We start from the raw sequence: 27,040 nt of genomic DNA, 5'->3' as shown, positions 1-27,040 counted from the left end.
TTTAGTTTCTTCCTGAAGAGGGGGAGCTCTCTCCAGACCATCCTGTATATGCAATAGCAACCTCATTGGAACACACTGAACAGCTGTGTCTGGCTCTAAGTTTTCAGCCAAATCCTCTTTCAGTTGGTGACAAATAAAATTTAAAAAATGTTGCCCTGAAATTCAAAAATGCCAAATTGGAATCTGATTTTTTTTTTCAGTATTTTAAAGCATTTTCCTGTCATTTTCTACAGAAATATCTTTAACACTACTGTACTTGGACACCCTGGACTTGAAGTAAGATACTATTTTTTATTTCTCAGAAAACCATTTAATCTCATAACCACTTAATAGCTTAACTATGGTCTTTTAACTATCATAAAAATATTTAATATGTCCCATTTAGTAAGCCCTAAACTTGCCATCCAAAAGCCTGGTTTTCTACTGATGTTACTTTTAGTTAAAAAAAAAGTTCAGAAATTTGTTACTCTTATTTCATCAAAAGAACCTTTTGATACAACTTGGCTTGGTTTTTTTTAACCTTCTTTCGTACAGATATATAGTGTGAATTATCCTCTTGCTCTCTTCTTCAAACATTCCCTATTTTAACACAGTTAGCTTTGCTCCAAAGCTTTTGTTGCTGCTAGTGCACAAGGTTGTGCACCAGGGTTTATTTTACAAATGATAAGGATTTCACTACTATTTAAGCTGATGTTCCATTTTTCCCATTAAATTCTTTGAATAAATTTCACACAGTGACCTGCTTTTAGTTATTGTCCAAAACTGCATCATTAACTTAATTTTAGATGCTTTCAGTCATCCTCTATTGCCTTTTCTAGAAGTTGGTTTTGCTTCTTCTAAATAGAATTTGTCTAAATACCTGACACCACTTAAATCTGATAATTTTTCCTCTATCCTGAAAAATTTTCATCCTGTTTTTGGTTTTTTTTTTTTGAGGAAATTCCAATTCATTGTTTAGACTCTGCCTGGGTGATCTTGTTCCATTTCTGTATGTTCATAGGAGTTTTAAAAATTACTTAGTCAATTCATTAACTTTTCTTGTTCTCTCCCCTCAAAACATATGGCCTGTCTTGGTTGCCTTCCTCAGCCTGCCAAATCTGCATTTGTTTTTTATGTACAAAAAAATTTTCTTTCTGAGAATCCTTTTCACATTTTGGGACTCCTGGTCTCTGTTATAATTTGATCTCAAATTATTGGAAATTGGTCAAGATATCTGGTCTTGAATCTGTTTCAAATGTATTGGTATACACAAAAAGCTTTTTGTTTTTTCTTGTTTTCCTGTGTCAGATATCTTCAGAAATTTCTTTTTTTCCCCCCCTTTCTTAGGATGGTATTTTCTCTATCTGTTCTTAGAACACTTCAGTGATTGGTCAATTTCTGTTATCCTACTCAAGTCATCCACTGCCTTACAGGGCAGCCTCTATTGCTCTGGCCCACCTGATATGTTACAGTCAGAAATTAAGAATTTGGCACTTGGGACAATACATTTGGTGCCAAATTTCTTTCAATGTTAATAAACCACAGTTACATAAAATTTAAAACTAGATTTTAACAGACACAGTTCGTCCTGTAAACTGCCCTTTTAGCATTTTAGCTTTAAACAGTATAACTAAATACTTTATAAAAGAGAGAAGGTCATTATTTTTGGAAAAAATATCATTTATTGTAATGCATAATCAAGGTTATTTTATTTAAAAATCATTCAATACTTGTCAAATTTTAAATAACTTTTAAATATATGGAGATCTGTAAAGAGCTCATATATATAAATGTCTGTTTTTTTTCACGTCGTTAAATACTAGCTAATTTGAGATAAAAGCATTTACCTTCCACTTATGAGCAGGGTTAGAAATTGCAATTAAAAGAAGAAAATCTCAGAGAAAAAAAAAATCTGACATAAAGAATTGCAAAACCAAGCATGTATTTTCTGGAACAAAATTTCTAGAAGTTTTCTCCCATATTTTCAAACTATTTCTAGTTAAAACCTTTGCCTTCAGCTGCCTGAAGCCAGAACTTCAATAACTAGAAAATAACACAGGTCAGATTGTCAGTTGTGTTTTCCATTAATGTAAAATTTTGAGTACATACCAAGTTGCTATACGCAGCAGGAGTCCCAGTCTGCAAGAACCAAATGACAGTTTTTTTTGAAGGAGTTTAGTAGCAGAATAAAATGTCATAGTCTTCACATTATTTGTTCTCTCCCTGCTTGAGAGGTCTCTCTTCTTTTCACCTCCTATTCTTTTAAATTTCTGCATTGAGCAGAATCTGGATCACAGTCTGTGAATTGTGTCAGGTCCTTTGTCTTTCTGCTCAAGGTGAATCAAGCTTCATCCAAATTGCTTACTGAAACAATCTAGACTTGTCTATTAATCTGCTTCAAATACATGGCCAGGAAATAGCTTTGAGGAAAGTGATTTATTAATGGTATTGATCCTCATTTGGCCTTTTATATCATGGGTACTTTCCCCAGGTGGATAGTGCTTGCTCTACAGGTTTTGTTTGCTCAAAATCCCATACGCCAGCATCAGACTTTGGGATGGAGGTCCCGTAACATTTCCATTTTGTGATTCAATTCTATCCCTTGTTCCGATAGAAATTTAGTTGGATTTAAGTGTTTCTCTTATTCTATAAAATCTCCAGTAAAACAATAATTAATGTCAATTTTTCCTCCTACTTGCCCACTTGGGGACCCCTCCAGGGATTGCTCTAATTTATCCAAGCTGCTAATTCCTCCTAAAATACCTCAACCAATTGAAATATTTTGGATTACTTTTTTGTTACCACTGGATATTTCCACTAGCATGAGCCAAATTTTGTAGTACTTTGGGTCATATTAAGAGTCTGTAATTTAAATGAAGATGAAACACTGTTTCTTCAATCTAAGATAGAGGAGCTATTACTGGTGAAAGGCAATATTTAGAGGAAGCAATGGCCTGATCCCCAGACTTTGGATTTTAGTAGTTATTGAAATCTTCCTTTTTCTCCAACAACCTCAACAAACATTGATCAAACATTTCACATTTTATATTTTACTTATTTGGTTGTTTTTCTAGTTTTTGCTTATAGAAAGCAGCACACATAAGACTGCCCCTTCGTAAAGCAAAAAGCATGATGACACTTACTGAAGAGGTTACAAACCTTGCTTTCTTGCTAATTTTCCAAGTATCAGTCTGACCAAGGAGCTCAGATGAGGTGTATCTTTCACCCTATGTTACCATATTTTCTTTTAAACTAACTTCTAGAAATACACAATTCACAAGAAACAAATGGGTTTCTTTATTTTGATTTTTTTGAATGCAAATTTCTTCTATTTATTTGTGGTAATAAAAAAGGTAATGTATCATAAACAGCATTCTCATTATCTCTACCAAATTTCTTTTCTCCCTTGCCCCATGGGAAAGGGATGATTTTCTATTTTATTTAAACCACAGCAGAAGTACAGATTATTGATTTTTGTATACATTTTGACCCTGATGTGTAACTTTCACACTTTGAACTGCAAGGGAGAGAGCATCTGTCAAACAGAAATTCATTTCTAACATTTTTTGTACTACTTCACAATGCAAAAAGTGATAAAGATACTACAGTTTAATTATTCATTACCACCATGATGTACATGTAGATATAAAATAATAAAGGTGAAACTTATTTCATGTTTTAGAAATTTACCACCAATTAAAAACCCTAGTAAATGTTTATTTGTCCATTCTGTTATTTCCCATATAAAGCTTACACTTTAGTGCTTTAAAAACATGAAAGGAGCTCAGCTTTGTAAAAAAAAAACTTTATAAAATTATGCAACTTGACATTGCCTTCTTAAAAACAGACGTTTGTAGACATTTTGTGCATGAATATCTTATATTATTTGAGGCATAGCATTCCCACTGCAATGTTGCAATAACCTTTGGTTTGCTTTTCTTACCTCCTGCTGTAGCAAGCTGGCTTTTTGGGGCCATGCTTATTTACACAGAAAGCTTATCCCTAGTAGAGGAGCATTTGAGCAATAGAGCTGTCTGCAAAAAAAAAGAGGGAAAAAGACTCTGAAAATACATTTTCTAGTTTGAAAGTTGTAATTGATACATAATTTTTAAAACAGTTCTCATGAAGAATTATTGTCCTGGTTCTGGCCAGGTTAATTGTTTCATAACATCCATGGGGGGCCATGGCCAGGACCCTGGTGTTGTTCTACAGCACCTCTTACCATTGTCAGAGGCAGGGGAAAGAGACTCTCTCTTTTCTGTGGAGAAGGGATTCCTTCAGGTCGAGAAAACAGTCTGGCATTTGTTTATTGTCAGGGGCTTTCTGTGTAATTAGCTTCTTTTTCTTACACCTTCTATTATTAATATTTTTATGGTTACTGTTTGTTTTCTTGTCTCCATGCTGTTTATGGTAAATTGTTTTTATCTCAACACGTGATCTTTCCCTTTTGTGCCTCCAGATGGAGGGTGTGGAGGGGCAGTATGATTTTCAGTGGGAGCACTAAATTGTAGAACTCTTCTCCTAAACCAGAAGAACAATGTAAATCTATACCCAAATATTTTCTTTTACACAAAAGAGAGTTTTACTCAGCTCTGACAGATACCCAGTGACACCAAAAGGGCCACCTTTTCCTGAACTGGGTCTCAGAAGGGACAGATTATTTTCTCGTAGAAACATATCCAACAACTTTCTCCAAAAGCAGTTGCCACTCAAAATGTCTCGTGCTTATTCAGAAAGTTCAATCCTAAAAACCAGTGTATGTGCCTTGTCTTTATGCCTAGTATCTACCAATGTTTAAATACTGCTCTGAACCGTGCCTTGCATTTCCTACACAGATATTTTTTCTGTTCTTCCAGGTGATTTTTGGTTTAAAAAAAGAATCGTCTTTTTTTGATAAGAGTTGAACTGTGAGTCCCCCTAGCTGGGTAAACCCCCAGGGAGAACATTGGCATGCACAGTCAGCCAGTTTATCCTTGATGTTTTTGACTTTCCACATGGATGTGGTCCGCAGTGGAAAGGGTTATTGACACAATTGACTCTTTCTTAATGGGACTTTCATGGAATCCTTAAGGCTGGAAAAGATCTCTAGGACCACTGAGTCCCACTATTGAGCATCAAGTCCAATTCTCATCCAACCTGCACGTGTATTCACTATAGCCATTCACCAAAGTTTTCAATATCCTGCTGCTGGGCTGGATTGACACACAACTAAAAGGCTGTCAACCAATTAAATATAAATATTATGGACATATTAAGAAGAAATAGCTTGGAAACATCAAGCTCTCGATTTCTCCATCAGCCTCCTCAGTTGATGACAACCACCACCAAAATACTCATAGGTACATTGTTACTCATAGTACGCAGGTACTTCAAAGAGAAAATAAAAATTATTCTCTTCTTCCTTGCACTCCCATGAGCAATTTGGAAAGGAGAGCAAAAGATTTTACTTTATGTCTCAAAGTAGTGAAGTAATTTCATAAAAACAGCTGTCCTGGGAGCCTAGGAACCTCCCCAAGAGACTGGTTTTCAAGGCATTCTCCTAAATGCAGAAGGAAAGGAAAAAAATAAAAAGAGGAGGTAAATGAAGAACCTGCACTTGAGCATTGTTTTACAAAGTGCTAGCAAAGGAAGTCAAAGAAGATGCCTTGATGACCAATGAGTCTAAGAGTAGGTGGAGATAATGAGACTCAGAGGCTGCAGGAGCCTGAAAGAGCCAAGAGGGGCAGTTCCATTTGTAACAGAGGCACTTTCCAACAATAGGAGTGCCTGCTCTGACCTTACTCTGTGGCACAGCAGAGCATTTTTGTCTATGTTAAATTTTGTTGTATTTCATATGCTTTCCTTAAAACCATAGATTATGAAAAATTTGGGCTAGAAACAGTCTCTGAAAGGAGATTTGTCTATCTCAGTGTGTAATTATAATCTACAGCACATAAACTATTTTCTGATTGATCACATATTTTTGACATATAAGCTACTTATTTGTGCAATAAGCTTTATTCCAGCTATTTTAATGATTTGATTACTTTGCTCCTTTCCCAATGAAAGCATTGCTCCATTTGATATCAGTTTGTTGTATTTTATATTAGTCCCAATAGGATACTTTGCAGTTCACAGAGCAAATACACATACTCACACTGTGTCATTCTCAGCTTCTGCAACTTAACCAAACTGGTTTCATTGACTTCAGTGAAGACAATAGAATCAAGCCCAAGTTATACATACACAAATATAAAAATATAAATGTATGTCTCTACACACTCTAGATAGATATTTCTACACACTGTAGATAGATATTTATTTTTTGAAAGAAAATCCAAATCTAGTTGAACTCTTTTTCTTAGATTTTTCAAAACTATAAAGAAGAGAGAAATCTGATATCACCTACATTTTATAGCACAGTGCAAATGTTTGCTGGAGTATAAAAGTGTGTAGTAAGGAACATTAAAATATGGGACTACTGTCATCCAAATACAAGTGCTAAGTTAAAGGATAATAAATAGGATATTAGGTCCATTACTGCAGGCATTTTTGATACAGTAATATCTACTTGAATTACTTTCTTTGTTAATAAAATACATTATATTTTGGTAACAGTGTGCAAAGCGGGCACATGAACAATTTTTTTCTGAATGATGCATTATTCCACATCTTTTACTCTCTAGGTTTTCAGATGAGTGGATAAATAAACAACATGATAGAGAAAACTTTGTCTGCAGAACTGGAGACTACAGAACACAGAGGCTCTGAAATAATCATTACAAAATGAAATCAGGCCCCGGGATACAGCAGCTACAGCTGGAGGGCAGGTGGAAAGGAGAGAGAGAAAAAAAACAGAGACGGAAAGAGAAAGAAGGAACAGCAGAACCCCTAACACCTTTTGCAAAAGAAATGGTGAACTTTCAGGTGTGCAGAAAATCCTTTCCTTCAGATTGTCTGCTGGGAAATGCAAACCTTGATGATAGCACAATAGCCATTAGGGGTTTGGAAAAACGTATCCAAGATTATAACGAATTTTAAAATGTATGAGAGGTGACATTTGGAAACTAAGGGTCAAGCCTGTCCACCACTTCTGAGCAGTAAAAAAGGGATTCTTAATATAGCATGAAGCTGTCTGAAGCAGGTGCTGCTTTTTTCTGTATGAATCTCATGGTTTTTGACAGCACTTGTGACCACAATGGTGCATATATATCCTCTACCACCCCCCTTTCAAAAGGAGTGAGAGAAACAAACTCAAATGTTAGATCCTAGCCTTTGGGCTTGCCAGCATCACAGCTGGAGCAGAGAGAAAACTTCTATTAGTGAAGAAGGCATAAAGTTTCAGCTAGCTGAACTTAAACAATTTTTTACCAGCAACCTGTGGCTATAATACTATGCATGGATCAAAACTTATATTTTCATTTGTCTATCTGCAAAAGATTGATGAGAGTTGTCATCTGTAAGGAAGAAAAATTGTTTGGCTTCTGGATAAGTGTACAGCAAATCTTAAGATTTCCTGAGAAATCTATCATTTTTCTTACTGTTTAAAGTCATATATTTAATCCAACAAACGGGCCACAGAAGATGCTAGAATCTCTAGCTGTAGGATAAGGAAAATAAATGGCAATTTGTCTAATGACCCAGAACAACTGAAAATTGCATATTTGATTTTTTTTCTGAAGATAAAAATACACAATAGTTAAGAAATATTTTCAAAATACACAATAGTTAAGAAATATTTAAAAATACACAATAGTTAAGAAAGATTTAAAAATAAATACTAAGACCCACATAGTGCTTAGAAAAGCAACTTTAAAACTGGATTCAAGCTACAGCTAACATAAATTCTGCAACACAACAGAGGAACAGCTACCTTATTTTTGCAGAAGCCACAAAATTTACTGTCTCTCACCCAGACATGTCAACAGAGACATCTCTCATTCCCCATCTCCCTGCTGTCAGCATCCCTTGGGACCCTACAAACCGAGAAGGCAAATGTCTCTTCCTTGCGGTGAGGCTCTTGTCACCAGCATCTGACAGGCCTGTAGGTGGTTTCAGATCTCAGAAGGGAAACCCCCAGCAGATAAAGAGAGACTGGGTCCCTAAGCTGGAGGGTGAGAAGCACTCAGCAGAGCTGTGCAGGCACAAATGGGTTCTTTTTGTGACCCTGGTGAGGAAGGCAGACGGCGCTACGAGCCAACATGTGGATCTGGCTGCTGCTCCGAATCTGCAAGGGATCTCACAGATACCTTTCATCCATCCTCACCCATCCTCTGAATTCACAGTCATGCAGAAATTCTGGAGGGAGTAAACAATGGAAAACAACAAGCACCTTCAACAGTAAAATTACTTCTTGGAGTGTTTAATATTTATTAATACACACTGTTTTTCCTGGGTTTTTACAACTCATCCTACAACATAAAAAGCAATAGAAGCATCCCTTCCTACTTGACTTGAACAATATTTAAGTTCTGTGTTTTATTCTTAGTAAATAGCTGCTTAATCCAATCAGCCCTGCCTGATTAAATCCATCTCAATAGGGCAAAAATATTTACAAAAAAAATACCCTTCACCTGACACTCACAGGCACAGTGTAGAGTGTCTCAGGATATTCTGTTTTCAAGAAGGTTATTCAGCATCAGATTAATCTGATATTAACCTATTGCTATGTAGAAACTTATATGCTTTAACCAGTTATGTCTCTATTATACCTATATGAAAAGCTCAAATTTTTGAAAATAAATTTATGACTTTCAAAAATAAATTAAAAATAGTATGAATTTATATTTTTCACATGCAAAAATGTGTGAACAGGCTGCACTGGAATGAGGCTCTGAAAAGAAATCTGGTCTTTTTTATATATATGTGATGTCAGGGACATGAGGCATCTTTTTTTCTTTTAAGAATTGTGAAATAGCATTCATCAGCAACAGGTATTGCAAGATGCTGTGAAACTACTTCTATTAGTCTAAATATCAGAACCTGTAACCAACACAGCTATGACAGAATCTGCAATCTTCTGCTGTCTCCAAACTAAAATGTTAAACAGAGACTGATCTTCACAGGCCTTGGACGGAAAGCTCAGAGGTTCAGCTTACACAGAGCAAGCAGCACAAGGAAAAAATGAACTCTTAACATCTCCTACAAATGAGAGAGCAAACTTAAAGGGTGGAATTTTAGTGTTCTGACATGAGGTCACTGGTAGGTTTCTTGACCAGAGAATCATAGAATAAATCTTAGAATGGTATGGATTCAAAGGGTCCCTAAAGGTTATCTCGTTCCAACCTCACTGCCATGGGCAGGGACACCTCACACTGGACCCGGTTGGTCAGGACCCCTTTCAACTTGGCCTTGAACACTTTCAGGGATTGAACACCCTCATCTTCTCTGGGAAACCTCTTCCAGTGCCTCACCACCCTCACAGTAAATAATTTCTTCCTAATATTCAATCTAAATCTCTCTCAGTTTCAAGCTATTCTGCCTTGTCCTATCACTGCACGCCCTTGTAAAATTCTCCGTGTCCAGCTCTCTTGTAACTTCCTTCCTTGGGGTGCTGGAAGGCTGCTGTAAGGTCTTTCTGGAGCCTTTTCTTCTCCAGGCTGAGGAGCCCCAGCTCTCTCAGCCTGTGCTCACGACAGAGGTGCTGCTGCCCTCTGAGCCCCTTCATGGCCCTATCCATTCACCACCAGCCTGTGTTTGTGCTGGGGGAGACCTTCCACTTGAACTTCACGAGGTTTGCATGAGCCTGCCTCTGAAGCCTGTCAAGGGCCACAAAAGGTACAACAAAACAACAAAAGGTAGCTGACAAAATGCCGCAAAATACTTTCAACAGTGGCTTTTCAGATTAGTTTTTTAATGAGAAGCATAGATGGAAACATATTCATTTCTTGTCAGAACAAAGCAACTCCTTCAATTGTTGCTAATTGCTTCCAGCAGTAAATGTTTAGTACAGTATTGCAAAGCACAGAAAATCTGGGATTTTAAAGAATTTAAGAGGAATTATTTTCCTACTTAAAAAGAAAGGAGGTGTAACAGTACAGATATAAGGTGTTTTTTAATTAAACAAACTATAGTCAGCAGGGCAAAATGTTATCTATGTATCTTGAAATTATTTTTCTTACTGCTTATCATAGAAGAGCAACTCCTGAAAGTTCACCCTTTCTTCATCCCCATTCAGACAAAGCTGCCATTTAACATTAAAGATCTGAAAGGTCCTGTTGCCTTTGCAGTGAATATTTCCTTTTTATAGTTCTTTGCTTCGCTCTGATAAATCACAAAGCTAGCATTTTTACCTATCTACATTCATAGTTTTAGATCTCAAAAATGAGTGAGATCAGAGCTGGACACTTATGTAGGGCAGTCACAAGGACCCCCCTTTGTTGCTAATGGGAATGGGCAAATAATTACTTGACATTATTGTCAATTCACAATTCAAAGGGACAACGACGAAATCAAGTGGAAGGGGGACATAACTATGGGAGTGTCTTCTACTAATTTTTTATAGGATTGTTTATAGGAGACTTTAAATTATCATAGTGTCACTTACTTTCCTTCTCACTAACTGGAAATTACCAATTGCTTGAAGATCATTATTGTATGAGAGTATGTGATTTTGTGATGAATTTTCTAAAACTGTGTTTGAGAAAAATTAAAATTTCATTGAGCCATTCAGTCTTAGAAATCTGACTGCTTAAAATACCTCTTCAAAAATACAGTATTTTGTAGAAGAAAAATAGTTTTTGTATTCCTGGAAACACAATGATTGAATTAAACTGACCTGAAGTTTTTTTTTCTGTTTTTTTTTTTGTTCAAAACACCTACACTTCTCTATAAATATTCCGATTTTCAGTCAGTATTCACTGCGACTGGACAGCAATTACATGCCTTACCTGACACATGTCGACAGGAGAAGATATTAGCACCTTCTCAAGTCAGGTTGGTTACTGTTATTCACACTCTAGCATGCTTATTTCTTAAGGACAAACTAGAGTAATCATACTGCAAATACACAAAGGTGATTTTGCTTGACAAAATGCAAGTCAGCTTGCTGCAATCCCAATGAGTTTGCATTTGACTCTTTTCCTTTTAAAATTCTTCATGATGATTTATTAAATGTTTGGACATGGGAAAGATACAAGACAAATGTGACAGTACTTTCAGGCAACGTTAAATCACATTAGTTCAAAGCCCCAGTAATTTTTTTTTTTTTGTATGCTTATTTGAAAATCGTCCCTTTTGTTATACAGGGAACAGTATTCTTCTCTCTATTTACAGTTTCTTTAGGACACGAAGCTTGATCTCAAGTGGGGCTCTAGATGTTTTTTTCTAAAAATAAATTTATATTGTTGAAAAATATTAAATAGCTAACTACAGACAGGCTAGTTTTAAAAGCCATGTGAATGCAGAGCACTGATTTATGGGTGTCATCCACTGTACTCTATCTTTCAAATAACTTTGTCACCTCCTCTAAATTTACACTACAAATTCTTACTATTACCCACTTTGCTGAAGCAGTTAGCCAATACATCCTGGCACTCGTTCCTCTTAAGATGAAAAATAGAAGCCAGGTATATAATTTGGTGTAATCTTGTTTATTTACAGAAAATAAGCACAAAGTGCAGGTTCCTTGAGAAGGGTAGGATAAACAAACAGCAGGCAGCTCAGCATCTCAGAAAAACCTGCGTCTGCTGCTCAGTCAAGCTTCACGGTTCAAGGAGTCTCAGTCCCTGTGTCCCCTAAAGATGATTCTCTTGTTTCCTTTTTGGATGCTCCCCACCTCCAGCATCACCAGCATTCAAAACAGGGTCTGTAAAGCCCTGAGTTCATTGCAGTCAGCTTTGAGAGAAGCAGCTGCTACTTAAAATTCCTTGGTTTATTATTCTCTCCTTTATTTTTAGAAAATTTTCAAAAATCAGAACACATCCTCTTCCTTTTTGGTGCCTCGTAGGGGAAAGGGAATGCCTTTTTAAATCTCTGCCAATTGCATCTATCGATATTCTGGTAGTGGAGTTTCTACTATGGTGGGCTTGGCTTTGCTCCACAGTTCCCTTCACAGCCTTTTTCACTGCCTGCTGTTTTATTTGTAGTTCCTAGTTTGAGAATGACTTGAAATTAAGGACTGGATGTGATAGACATCTGCTCTATGTGATCTTTATTTTAATGGATTAGCATTACTTCCTATGCGCTATTAACTACAGCAGCCAACCTATTAAAAAAAGCCCAAAACTTATTTACAGGAGAAGCAGAAAATAACACTTGAAAGACCGGTGAAACAATTAATCAAACAAACAGACAAGTAAAAATGCCAAAATAACTAAACTCTAAATCAATCAAAAAACCTTCACCTAAAACACACTAAACCAAAAAAAACCAAAAAACCACCCCATCAACCCCATGTGAATGACCTACTCAAGTTCTATTAACTCAAAGCATAAATTTGATTAACCACAGTCAGAAATTATAGCTAAAAAAACCTTCAGATATGAAGTTTCCATAAAAAACAGATAAAGTGAGAACACAAGATGAAGTAGGTAGACGTGAGATGTAGAATATATCCAAATCAGAGCTGCAGGTAATTGAGCTCTAGTGCAAAGATGGGCACAAAGCTAGAGTACACGGACAAGCGTACAGAACAAGCAGTAAGATAATTAAAATAAGGAAGTCTGGTGATGAAGTGAGAAAAGATATGTGGTAGCAGTAAAAGTGGATAAGGGAATGAAAATTTCAGAAAGAAATGGAAGATGTGTTCATGAACTGCAAGACTAAAAGCAGCAAAAGCAGAAGAACAAAACTCTTACCTGGGTTAGCAGAAGTAAGTATCTGTGACTATTGATGTAAGTGAACTCGTGAAATCAGATAAGGACAAAATATTTAAAAACGGGTGAAAAAGTAAAGAAAATATAGTCAAGAGGAAACAAAATTATAGAAGAAATTGATGGATTTGATGCATTGTGGGACATAAGACATCCCTCATCTTCTCTAGAATGAAATGCAATACATTTGTTTACTGTGAGAAACAGTAAACAAGGGCACAGCATGGTTCCTATTGTAAATTCTTTTGGAGGAAAAAAAAGAGAAACCATGCATGAATTTCTGTAAATGGTACTAGTATGCCTGGTGTCTGCAGCAGTTCCTCTAAGACTTATAGCGAATCCATAAAAAGTTATCAAAATAAAAAGAAAATTGAATATATCAATACTATTTATAATACCTCCTGATTAGACAGATTGTTCCACTCTTTCTTGCTATTATTTCACTTAGTCTACAGCACTGTTATTACTACTTTCCATCATCGGGGATTTAAATAATCAGGAAAGTAATATAGTTAAAAGTCAAGGAAGTATTTACACAACTGGGAGCCTGAAACCTTCTTCAAGTTGTTCACAGAATTGCTTTAGATATGATTTTGAATACATAAATATCAATTTGCACAGGAAATACATACCCTGTGTAGACACAGAGGCTCCCACAAAAGCGCCAGTCTCTTGAAACTTGAATTCTGTTTTCTAGAAACGTATTTTTCATCTCAAAGAAAAATAAACATGTAGTAATAATTAAATCTTTTCCTTCTTTTTTAATGATATATCTATAAAAGAAAATTTTGTCTTTTAAGGCAAGAGATGAAGATGTCCTATTACTGGCCAAATTACATCCTGTGACTCATGACAAATTACAGAAAGCAATTTTTTTTACCCATGGACTGCTCACAAGTCTGACAGTGCCAAAATGAAACAAAACCCACAAAAATCCCAAAACAACAAAACAAACAAAAAATGCCAAAATAACAAAACAAAACAAAACAAAAAAACCTCCAAGAAATGAATTCTGTTCTTAACAGAACTAATTCTGGTTGCTGAACAACTAAACATAAGAAGTGGTCTCAGTTGGAGAGAGCAAGTGAAATTAAGGAGTGGAAGCACAGGTGCTTCTAAGTAGAAGAAAATTCTTCAGGTATGAGGCCCAATAATAGTGTTAAATTTTGCTTCCAAAAAAAGAACATTCCCAGACTGTGAATGGCACTTAGGTGTAGCGAGACGCCTGGAGGAAATAAAAATATTTAGGTTTAAAGTCCTTTCCTGAAGAGAAGCATTTACCCTCAGCAATTAAGAATCAGCAGTAGACAGCTATTGCTGCAATATCTTTGGGTGGTTATATAACACACCCTGCAGAAAGGCCTTGATATGTTATAATATTGAGATGTGCAGTAGCAGCAGCATGGCTTCACAATTATTGCAGCTGTAGAATAAAATCTGCAAGAGTCTTTTCTTTCAGTTTTGAATTCACAATTCTGGGTATGTTGTTTTGCAACCACTCACACTGGCAAACTAAAGGGAAGCTCTCTTCCTTAAGAAAGCAGTGGGACAAAGTGGGCTGAACTTTGGATGAGACTGGATGTGAGCCCGCCTCAAGTCAGAGGATCACAGACCAGGCTCTGCAGAGGTCTGCTCTTCAAACAGCCTGACAAAGAAGAGAAAGGGTCATAACATAATGTAAAAGCAGTAAAAAAATTCCCTACATGATACTGAAAGCACACAAGGGAGAAGAAAACAGATGAATGACACAAATGAGATGTGTCACACACTTGCTTTGTCACATTTTTTCTGTTCTGTACCAGTAAATGTAAAAATTAGGAGTACTCTGCTGGAAACCAGATCCAGCATTTTCATGATTAGAGTTTAATGAATTCAGATCTTAATTTGCATTGAAAAAAATTGCTGTTTTACTTAAATGAATAGAAAATAGTGGCTACAGACTCTTAACTTGCACTCACTGAGCCAATGCTTGGTTGTGCAGGAAGTTCCTTCCCCCAGCTGTGAGGAATCCCCCTGCAGTGAGGGTCTACAGGCAGAGCATGTGCCTTCCTCGTCATTCTCAGTGCATTTTCTTGCAAAATAACACAAATTGGCAGCTTAGGCTGCACTGTGGTTTGCAGGACCTGAACAGCAAGCACAAATTCCCTCCTGCTGGCTCCACTTTTGAGACAGTCATGTTGGAATAAAGAAAGACAGGCACTGAGGATGGAGAAAGATCCTCATCCTCAGGAACACAAGTAACTGATGGAAAGTCAGATCCTGGCAAACTGTGGGTTTTTCTTCCACAAAACCCAGGGGAAAGGAAAAGAAGAACACAATTCTCTGCTTACTTGGCTAGAGGTAGCTTCAGTTGTAGTCTCTTAGATGAGAGAACATCAGAAGCTTTCCTTTGCTTGCAAAAAGCTATTAGCCTTTTCCTGGCAGCTGCCACCCCTGGGGTAGAGGAAAGCTCACACTTTTTGTACGTGGCAGGCTCCAGCTCCAAAGACTTTAAAGATTTCAAAGTCCCTGAAACTGAAGTTCAACAGTGCTACAAGAGAAGCAACAGAAAAAATGAGGTGGCAAATTTTTAGATCTACATCCTTTTTATTGTACAAGGCAAGAAAACAAAAAAACCTTCAGAAATCTAAAACCTACTGTTCCCTATCAAACGCTGTTCTCAGGCAGCAGGCAAAACGTTCTCTGAAGTGCTCAAAGGAAATCTGCTCCAAAGAGCTTCCATCTCCTAGAAAAAAAGAAAACCTGGCATTGCATGAAATGTCATTTGTTTCTTGTTTTGTTTTTTGCCCAAATCTCAGAACACATTTGATCCTTCTGATAAGCTGGATATCCTGGATCTCTATAAATGTTGGAAAGTGTGTTTACACCCAAATTTCTTATGTTTCTCAGCATGCTTTCCTGTGCCATGTGTTTCATGCTGACTTCTCTCCAAGTCTTTCTTCTTTATTTTGATACAGAGTGGTTACTTAGAGTTAAAGCTTAACGGGGTAGTTTTGCATTTTTTATAACTCTATGTCACTCCAGTCCGTGTATAATTATTTGAAAAAAGCAAGTAAAAAATTCTTTAACAAAGTAGTGAGTGCATTCAGTTACAGGAAAACTGCAAGACTAACAAAATAGTAAAGGAGAATATTTTCCTTCTAAAATTCCAACCTAAATCACAGTGTGCTGCAAGTAATCAAGCTCCAGTTTATCTTAATATAAAGGTTTCTGTGGCTGGGATATAAAATTAAATTACCATTGCCTTTCCAGCAAGAAACAACTGTCTTTGAACTGACTACAGATCAGGTTTTGCAACCATCACATTCCCTTTCTTCCTGTTTCTTTTCCCCCATATGAAATCAAGTGATGTTGTACTTCAGGGCAGTAGTAGCTTTGATTATTTCTAAATTTAGCAACATGTTTTGGATGGGATGGGCTATATCTCTTTGGCAAGACTTACTAATAAAGATGACTATTCTGAATAAGCTGCTTCTATCTGCAAAGGATAAAACTAAGCTTTCTCTTGTTCAGTCTCCATAGAAAACTGATCAGAGAATATATAGATTGATGTTTAAGGAAGATTATTCTCAAGAAATCAACATCCTCTGTTTCTCCACAGCTTATGTAAGTCCCTTGGTGACCATTCCATTTTTCTGGCACAGGTGTACAGCTCTGCCAGTTCACTTGCCTCCTGCCCCCGCTCCACTGATACGGTTTTCCACACAATATTCCACACAGGAATTGGTGGTTGAGTCCTTTGTGTGAGTAGGCTTCACACACAAAACTTTTGGGCTGAAGATCTAGCTACATTGGAATACTGCACTCTGCAATTTATTCAGCAACACCATCCAGCAAATACTTTCTGTCAGATGGTATTGGACGTATCTCTTCCACCCACCCTTGTCTTATTACCTGGAAATATTATAAAATCAGACTGTTGATCTTTTGAAACTTGAAAAATTAGGGGAATTTTGTGGCCATCTGGATTTTCTCCATGCTGGCCTGGCCGTAGGGAATTGAGGTGGGCAAGAGGAATGTCAGTGCTGTGCTGTGCTGGGAGTTCTCTGACCACACTCCTAGAAGTAGCTTTGAGTGGATATCTCTGTGCAAGGTTTGCCAGCAGGTGGAAAGTCCTCTGACTTTGTGCTCTGAGTCTAGATGGGTTACTGGAAAGAGCATGTGGCTGTGCAGGGAAGGGGTGAAAAAATCCAAAAGCAGGTTTATGTTTGGCAGCTGGAGTTGTGTCTGTCAGGGCAAAGACACAACCTTAGTCTGACACATATTGAACTTCTAGGGACAAAGCAGATTTCCGAGCTTTGCCTTCCTCATTACAGAGGTTTAAATTGCTTGGTCCTTTGGCTACTGTACTGCTAGAAGACAGTCACAGGATACTAAACAGATAAAGGATTAGAAACAGTGGTTTTCTTCAGATTTTCAGATCAGCTTTCTAGGTTTCTCCCAACCACTGCTGTGCTGTCTGCATTTTCAGAAATGCCCCCAAGAAAAGTACCTGAAAAAGGCATATTACTTCTGTGTTGATTTATGGTTTTGTTGTGGATTTTTTTTTTTTCCTCCAAAGAAGTATCAGTTTGCTCCCTGACATTCAGTCCTGTGCTTCTGAACATCAAAAGTTGTACTTCAGCTTCCCAGCTCTGACAACTGAAAATAAAAGTAGAAGGTGACGGAGCAGGCAGGTGCAGCAACAAAAAAATGTAGCTCTGCTTTCTCCCCTTGCTATATTTTATTTCTCTATTGTTTTTGTATCTCTTCTTATTTCTTTGCACATATGAAAAATTAGGGGAAATTGTGATTGCTGTCATCCCTGGGTTCTTAATGGTAACTGTCAGATGTGGAACACAGCAGCTCTGCCAGAGGTGTGTGAGCAAACCCTCTTTTCTATTCCCATTAGTTTCAGATGGCTTTTCCCTGCTCAGTTTTCTCTCTGCTTCTGGCCCAGATACAGAGAGGGGCACACACAGAGCAGGACTAATCACTGTCTTTTTCTAGCTGTGATGCAGAAAGGAATCTCCTTGCTGAGAAATGTTTACATTGTCTGTACTTCATTTGAAATAACAGAATAAAATAAAATCAAATGCTGAGAAGGGTGAGAACTTCTAATGTAAAATACCTCTGACCCCCCAAAAAATTCTACAAAAGCTGCTTCTATATGAAGTCTACTTGACATGGTGGTGGCAAAGAATGCAAATTTCCCTCTGAGAATTTTCCACAATCCAAGAAACATTGCAGTTCAAAACCAAATAATTATCTTCATTTTATGCTATCAGTTGCGACTGGACCTGTAAAAGAAAACTGAATGGATTTTTTTTTTAAAGTTTTTAGTCCTCTGGAAATTGCTGTAGGATTTCTACCACAGGGTACTTCCGTGTTTAGCTCAGTGTCAGAAATTCCTGGTGACCAGCCCTCTGAACATTGCAGCTTCCATATGAACCTGGCAGGCTAAGGAAGGCTGAGCAGCTGCTGCTAGGCAAAGAAAGACCTTGAATACCTGAGATGTTAATAGGTGTGCTAACAACCATAAAAAGCATTTTAGCCTAGTGCAGAGTAGGACAGGTGAGATGAAAGGAACATTACACAGAGCTTTGGAGAGGGATTGAACAGAAGTTGAGCCACAGGATCCATGGGTTTCTGGGGCTGGGGTTGCAATGTGACAGTTTGGCTTTTGAGTTTTGTCTGTCAGGAAGAAACAACAAAGTGAAAAACCACTACTGGGAACCAGAAAAACAAGGAGAAGATTCAAGGTGTGCTGGTACAATAGCGCTCAGAGTGAGACAGAGACCCGAGCTTGGAGTGCTGGAAAAATAAACTTCCTATTCTTGTTTATTTTCATTGTATTGAGGGAAGTAAAACTTGTATACATTCCTTAAAAAGAAGGATTGAATGCAAGCAATACTTGACTACATCATGAGTCAGAGAGAAGTCAGCAAGACTGCATATTGGCTAATCATTCATGCTAATGTGTTTGGGGTGGATTAATGAAGAGCTTGCTCTGTGAAATCTCCTGTGTTATATTGTGCTTTCCATCTTTTTTTGGCTTATAAATGTTTCCACTGATGGCATTGACCCTAGTATAGTGAATCAAGACTACCAATAATACATCTGCTTTGATCAGAGTTTGCAGACCCTTAGAGCGATCCACAGACTTTATAAACATCTGTGATTGGGAGATAAAAATAAACAAGGTGTGCTTGTGACCAGCTGCTCTCAAATATCTTTACATGTCTATTTCAATAACACTTATTAAAAACCTCTTACCTCATAAGCAGAGTGGCAGAGGTAGCTTGACATGCTATTTGCATTTTTTTAATATGTATGTTTCTGTTTTAGCTCAGCAATTTTTAAAAATTTTATTCCATTACAGAAATTTCTTAGACAGCTCTTGCCCAGCACACGGGAAGCAATGCATCAGAAACTGTGTGAAGATAACTTCTCATGTCGTGGGGAAGTTAACATCACTGCATCATCCCAAAAGCAAAGGCAACAAAAGTTAATGATATTTATCTCCTGCTTTCACAGAGAAATATCACAGGAGACTGCAGAGATTACATATTGAGGGACAATTTCACCCATCACTGAATGAAATTCATTCACCTCTGTATCATATCTATGCTTTGCAATGCTCCCATTATGCGCATTAATGGACCAATAAAACCTTTCTTGGTATGCTTTAACACTACAGAATATTTCTTCCTGTAGTAGGTACTGACTGAGTGAAATGGTTCTTCTTGCTGTATTTTTTTTTGTTATTTCAAATGTTTATTTTTAATTTTGGCACATTTCAGTGTAAGCTACTCAGGCAGATATCTCTCCTTGTGAATATCTTGAAGATAACAGCTTGGTTAGTTTGTTCTATAAAATACTCAGGTCACTAAGTTCTGTGTGTCCTGATGATCATGAAGAACATGATTTCTTACAAAGCATGTCTTAGAGCACTTAAAAAGTAACACTGAGATTACTCTACAACACACAGATTTGAACTTGATTTGCTATACAATTGCTTTAATCATTCCCTTGATAGAGAGGGATTTAAACATTTAGTTGTATCAATGGTCTATGCAGAAAAATGGGAAATCATTTTGATCTGACCCAGTTCTTAAGATACATGTTTTTTTGGTTTTTTTTAATTTAAGCAGATGAACAATTATTTGCTTAAGTCAAAGAATCCACTCATGCCTAATTTTCAGCATGTGTTTGGAAAACTTTGAATGAGACCATAATCTTCAGAGGCTTCTTTCAATGTCAGCATCTCTGACTGGTCTTGGATTATAAAACAACTCGAGATTAGCCCTTTGTGATGAAGTTGGTTTCTGCTGCACTTACAGACTGTGAGGAACACTTCCACTGGTGAGGAATTCATAGAAATCAGTGAGGTCAAGTGGCAGTCAACTTTGAAACTCTCCAATTGTCATTTTCGAAGCTTTCCGGGCTCAGAAAACATGAACCCTTGCAGACTTTCAAGGATACAAGAGTAAATTTTCTGGAGACAAAGCTTTTGTATGACATAGGCTGGAAATATAAATGTAGCTTCCTTCATAACCTTTAATGTCTCTTAAAAATATGCATTGAAGGTGTGACGGTGGCCATAAGGGTTTCAGGATGAAGAGAGACAGGAATGTTGATTCCACGTTCAGAAGGCTTGATTTATTATTTTATTATAAATATACTACATTATAACTATACTAAAAAGAAATAGAAAGAGAAGTTCTCAGAAGGCTAGCTAAGCTAAGAATAGAATAAAATGAATAACACAGATCTGTGTCTCGGCAGAGAGCGAGAGCAGCTCTGCTGTGAGTGGTCAGTAAATCCAAACATCCACAGGAGACCAATCACGGATCCACCTGTTGCATTCCATAGCAGCAGATAACCATTGTTTACATTTGTTGCTGAAACTTCTCAGCTTCAGCAGGAAAAAATCCTAAGAAAGGATTTTAATGAGAAGATGTCTGTGACATGAAGGTACTGAGAAAATCTAAGAGGATCCCTTTGCTTCCAATTTATGTCTTGTCAGCATTTAAGATAGATAGTAGCACACTATATTAGAGGAGAACTACAAGTTCTCACTATCTGGAAGGTTTCAGGACACTTCACAGAATATTCTAAATTGGAAGGGACCCACAAATTTTATTGAATCCAGCTCTTAAGCACATGGCCCATATGAGGATCAAACCCACAACCTTGGCATTATTAGCACTGTGCTCTAACCAATTAATTACATTGGCCCCATACATGGCATGAAATGGATGCTGTTGGCTATGAATTAAGGCAGATTTAATGGTTTTTACTTGATTCTCTCTTTGATTTGGTATTTTGCATGCTCATTTTCTTTGAGGTTGCTGGCTCAGGGTACACCATGGCTCTTTCTGTGTTCAGCCACTCCTTTGCTTTTTCACTCTTGGATCTAACTTGCTTTCCTTTAACTTTAAAGCTCCTCTGCCTCTTTAAAGGTACATTATTAACTGAATCATAGATTTCCATGATCCGTTTTCTCTTTATCCCTCTATGATCCTTTTGCTTTTTATTCCTCTCTTTGAATGTCTTGAATCTCCGTTACTTGCCCCAATGAATTTAATTTACCCTTTTAATTACTGAATTGGATCCATGGCCCCTTAGTTCCCCTCACTAGTGCCTTCACAAAACAATGTCTAACCTAAAGCAGCATAGATTTATGATCTGATAATCTGGTAATCTCCTGATTTTTTCTGAAATACTGTCACCTGGCAATAAGATATGCCCCATACACACGGATGTGTGTTCCTCTGGGAAAACAGTGCAGCAGTTGTGGCAGTTTGTGTTCCAGAAGGTTCTGTGAGCAGTGTGACCAGAACTGGGGAGGAGAAAGCAGCCCTGATTCTTCCTTTCAACCATTCTCAGCCATGTTATCGAGACCTTGGTGTACTTTTCTACCCTGAATTCCCTTACTTGATAATTATGTGCTGACCTTAGTGTATCAGCTGAGGAATATGTTCTAAGCAGTGCCCAGCCTCTGGTAGTACTGCAATCAAAGGCAAAATCAGTGGGATTGAGGCTGTATCCATTGTACAGAAAGGAAATGTAATCTGGACCTGAACCAACTTCTGCTGTTACTCAGACAGGTACCCAAAATATGTTTCAATTTGCTCCACATAATTTGTGAGCTTGATGTAGAAATGCTTTTGCTCCTTTTTCATTTAAAGACAATAAACCCCAAAATTTTAAAGCTGCAAAAATGTAATTTTTAAAAGAGGCATTTTTCTACATCTAGTGATGGAGAAAAATATTTCTAAACTTCAGCCAGCAGTCATTTAATTAAATATAAATTATTTTTTATTATTTCTGGTCAGATTATCAGCTGTAGCAGAGAAGTGGTAAAAAGACATAGCATCTTAGAGTCATGAGACACATCAGCACTTCCTAGGGAACATTTTGATAAACACAGAAAGAAAAAGAAACCATTGTGTTAATAATGGTGGGGATGACCTTAATGTTTGGGATGCTAAGGCTATCTTAATCTTTACTTCCTTCCATGGAGTAATATTTATTTCAGTGATCATCTGAATTCACAGATAGAAATGGAATAGCAGGACAATGTGAGATGGATGGAGGACAGAATTTTTTTAAGAGGTAATGTTTTAACATTTTCAGCTGTGTTCAACAACAGGCTACTGGAGTTATCTCCCTGAGTTTTAACTAGTAGCTGTGTAATGTACTATTGTATCAAAGTGATGAAGAAGCATTTTCAGTTAATCTCTATCTGGAACTGTGTAACTTCACAGTACTCAAATTTTTTTCAGTCTGACTGTAGAAAGGCAAATACATTAGAACATAACACAACTTCAAAAGGATTTTCTAAAGTACAGTAAGCCAGATTTTATCACTTTCAGTTACTGGAAGCAGCATCTTGAGTGAAAGTGACAGGAAATGGCGATGTAGTCCAGCTATATTTACTAATTGTTTATCTGATTTCTGGCATTATTCCTCACATTTCTTCTTCTTCTGTCAAGCTTTAATAATAAATTATTTTGAGGCATTTACTGGCATCCAACTTCATGTCTTTGAGTGTCATTTTCTCTTCGTTGTTGTTGCAGTAATGCATTGGGAGTCTAAATTACAGGGCTAGATAGCAGTGGCTCAGAATCTCTTTTAACCACCAATAGTGGGTCTGGCAGAGTAGCTTCTGAAGGTGTTTTATTGACAAAAAGAGGCATTTAACAGATGTTTATCTTATTGACCCATGTTCCTCTTTTGCCCACAGAGCTCACTGGAGGTCTCTTTTGGACATTATTATAGTGAATTTTTGAATTATTAAATAAATAATCAACCCAAAAATATTCCAGTGAAGTGCCTGCATTCTCATCCCAATCAAAAATCCTATTGCAACTTGTTGAACAAATCTTTGTCTTTTACGCTCTAGCACATCCGTCTCATCTGGCATTGTTTCTGATTGTGTGAGGTTGCAGGTATTCTTAAAACTGTTTTGATTTGGTGTGAATCGATTGTTTTATTGATACAGTCGTAATATTGATATTGAGACTGTAGCCTTTTCTTTTTTCCTTCAGTGGGATTCATCTCAAGCCCTGGAACAAAAACCAGCAATGCCTCTCCCCTTACAGACTGCAACACCAATTTACAAAGTCAAATGTGTTATTTTTAGTAAATGCACGTGACAGGTGGCTCGGAAAAATTATCCCCCCTTAGAAGACAAATGCTGCAGTAAAAGACGGGCACAAACTGTGTAAAGTACTGCGGCAGTTTTCCACACGCCCCTTGCTGAGTCTTAGAGAGGCTCCAGAATGGGGCTGCACCTCCTCCTCGCCCTTGGCAGCGCCCTGAGGCTGAGGACAGAGAGCAGGGAGGGGAATGAGGTCCTGTGGTCTCACGGTGGTGTATGGACAGAGGATGAAACCCCAGGGAGCCCAGCTCCCCTCTGATGTGCCTTTGCTACTCCTGGCACGTCTTTCTAACCTCCTCCTGAAGATCTACTGTGAGAGAAACTCCAAAAGTTCTCCACAGAATCTAATCCATTAGAACTTCCCTTCTGCGGTGTAACATAAATCTCCCTTTCAGCACTGTGCACATTACTATTTTTCCCATTCATGACAGGAGGTGAAGTCCGCATGCAAACTTCAGTCCGCAGAGGAAGATGAGATAATCCAATGACAACTCCTCTCAAGGTATATCCAAATGGCTACAAATATATCCATCAGTTGCCCAGAGAAAGTCTGTGCTACTTTGTCTTTTTATCTGTGCTCAGTCTCTTCCTCTTTCATCGAGGTGAATGATGTTAATCTACTTTCTCAAGGCTTCGCAGTCCCTGGATAGCAACTCCAAAACATTAAAACCATATTTAGGAGATGAACTCTAAAATATATCAGGTAGCACATGGGATGAATATTTCATGTATAAAGAATAAAAAAGACTGACTGTGTACTGAGCTTTTAAAATAAATAATAATACAAAACATAGGTCCAAATAAAAAAATTATATATATATATGTAATTTTTGTTCCTACACCTGGAATCAGCCATGTTTTAGGTGGCCCAGAAAGCAGCTTTCTGCATCCTGTAGGATCTGTCTCTTAGTGATTTCCCAACTTGAAGCTGCATTCCAGTGTGTATACATAAATGCAGTTGAATGTAAAAAAGCTTGGAAAAATCCTGTCATGAGAAGAAAGTTTGCATAAAAAGTATTCAAAAAGTGAGTCTGACAAATGCAGTATGTAAAGCTAGGAACCCTCTTACTCACACCCTATTTCATCCTTAAAGAATGAAGCATCACACTAGAGAAGCTTTATGGGAAGCAGTTTTAAGCTGGCATAGATATTTTACTATCTGGAAATCAATTTCAACCTTGGACAGTGGAGCTTCCAATTTTAGTGTCTGTTGTTGATAGAGATAACTAGCAGGGACTGAAGGGACTCATGCAAGTGGTTAATTTCAGGTTTTGCCATGATGTCCAGCATCAACAGGATGGTATTTTGTGTACACAAAGTCCCAGGAAGACTGGCACCACGTTGATTATGTTTTGTGAAGGAGAGAAGCCTCTTCCATCCCAAAATGAATGGGCTCACCAGTCTCATTTATATATATATGTGTGTGTGTGTACATATTTAAAGATTAAGTCTTGCAGCTTGCTGAGAATGCATGGAGTTGGACAAGTTTATTACTGTGGATTCATAGGCACAAGCTGAGTAGTTGGAATTTTTACATTTGCTCAACAATTCTGCTAAACCCACTTTATTCCCTAAAGCACATAGTGTTTATTCTGTTTTTTCAGCAAAGTGCAACTATTGATTATGAGATAGCATGTACACAAAAATCCTGCAACGAAACAAAAAGACCTACAATAAAACAAAAGGCCTGTCAGTTTAAGTTTACCAGAGGTTCAGTATAAGGAATTTTGGAGCTTTCATTAGTTGAACTCCACACACAGAGGTTAATTCAAGTTAACTCCATTGACTGAAAGAGCACTAAATGGATTTAAGTTGCAGTTCCATTACGTGCTTTCCTCTGTGGTGAATCCAGTGTAGGAAATCTCTGAACTCACACCTGTGTCTTCCATGGAAACAATTTCTCCCCATTTTTGGAGTGCATTTCTCTGGTCCTTCACCTAAATGACAACTGCTGGGGAGACCACTGGATCACTGGGTTAGGAGTCACCCTGGGAATCACAGCTTTGACTCCATTTGCATCATGGCACTGATGCCTCAATGTGAAGCCTAGGTCTCCAAGCACCGCAAAAGCTCACCTGCAGGGAGCATGAAATGTAGCCCTGGGACTTTCAGACCTCCTTATGGCAGTTTCATCAGGAGAAATGGGGGAAATGTACCCCTAGGCCCCCTCTTCAGAGTGCAGTTGACTGGACAGTTACCCCATCCCACAATTTGCTTTTTTGAATAGCCTCATCCTGCTCTCCCCTCTGTGGATCCACTACAGAGGGGAGAGCACCCTTGCCCTATCCTCGATGCCCAGATCCCACCTGTAGATCCCAGCACTTCTGTCTTTGCCTGAACAATTACCTGCCTGAACAGCAAACCCACGCAGCCAGCCAGCCTGGCAGGCTCACTCACTTTTCCTCTGCTGGGTTGGATCTCTGCCACATCAGTGATTGTGCCCTGAGGCTGTGCTTTCATGGACGTTTGCCAGGGAAACTCAAGAGGCGCTTCCCTGCCCCCGTGCCGTGCCTGCTGTGCTTGTCCTGCTATTTGCTGGGCATTGCAAGGAACCAAGACAACAAGGGATCTGGAGATAGAAATTTCCTCCTCTTTTAGCCAGAGTGCTTCACCACTCTTACTTCTCTCCTGCCAACAGCTGAACCATGGGACAGAAATTTCTGAAGCCACCTAACACAGAGTTGTCACAGGAGTCTCAAACTGATGTTGAGCAGTAGGCAGTAGGTACTTTTTTTCCTTAAGTTTTTGTTTTGGTCTTTGTATTACGCCATTTAATTTGGGAAAACTTTCTTTTATTTAGAGCTGGGAAGGATTAGTCCTCAATCTACTTGGGAAAAGACAAAGAGTGCCTTTTAATAAAGGTGTGATAGTAGGCAAACAATTTCTTCTTTGAGTTTTCTAGGCCTGTTAGTATCTATGCTGTGTAGATTAATGATCTATTAAATCATAGTGACTCTTATTCTTGGTCACTGTATGCCTTATGGATTTATCAACCTAACAGATTTGTTTTCTCATCCCTTTTGAGAGTTCAGCCCTCACCTTTGACTAGTTGACTAGGAATACAACTAACTTGAATGCGAGGCTCACAGAAAGGGAGGAAAGATATGGGATTTAGAAGGAGAATTTATGTGCTTCCTCTTCTCTCTCCAGCAAACATCTTTCTCTAGACATAATGCAAACCAAACTGGCAGAATGGGGAAGATTATGTCCCTAACAGCATTTATCATGACATAGTATACTGTCCATCTTGAATTATCACAGAGGAATTGCAGCCAAATAATATGCAATTAGTCATTAGTATTACAGGATTTGTTGTCAGGGCTTATTCATTCTTTGGGGTTAGGAAAACAACTGGCTGGTCATCAGAGAATGAACAAACGGTTCCCTGACACCTTTTTCCTCATTCCACACCTCCCCTCCCACCTGCTCTCCTTTCTTCTCTCTGATTGCTCTCGTGTCCTTTTTGATGAGGTATTAATAATAGCAAGGATGCTAACCTACTTTTCTTCAAACTGTTAAAGCAACAGAGCACAGCCACAGTGCCAGGCAGCAGCTGCTGGTCAGGCAGTGGGTTACAGCAACATTAGAAGCAGTGCACTTACACATTTTCTGTGGTTTTGCT

The sequence above is a fragment of the Melospiza melodia genome, chromosome 1 (genome assembly GCF_035770615.1).
Source record: "Melospiza melodia melodia isolate bMelMel2 chromosome 1, bMelMel2.pri, whole genome shotgun sequence".
Classification (NCBI taxonomy): Eukaryota; Metazoa; Chordata; class Aves; order Passeriformes; family Passerellidae; genus Melospiza; species Melospiza melodia.
The sequence above is the reverse complement of the archived record's forward strand: the minus strand, read 5'-3'. Positions refer to the sequence as shown.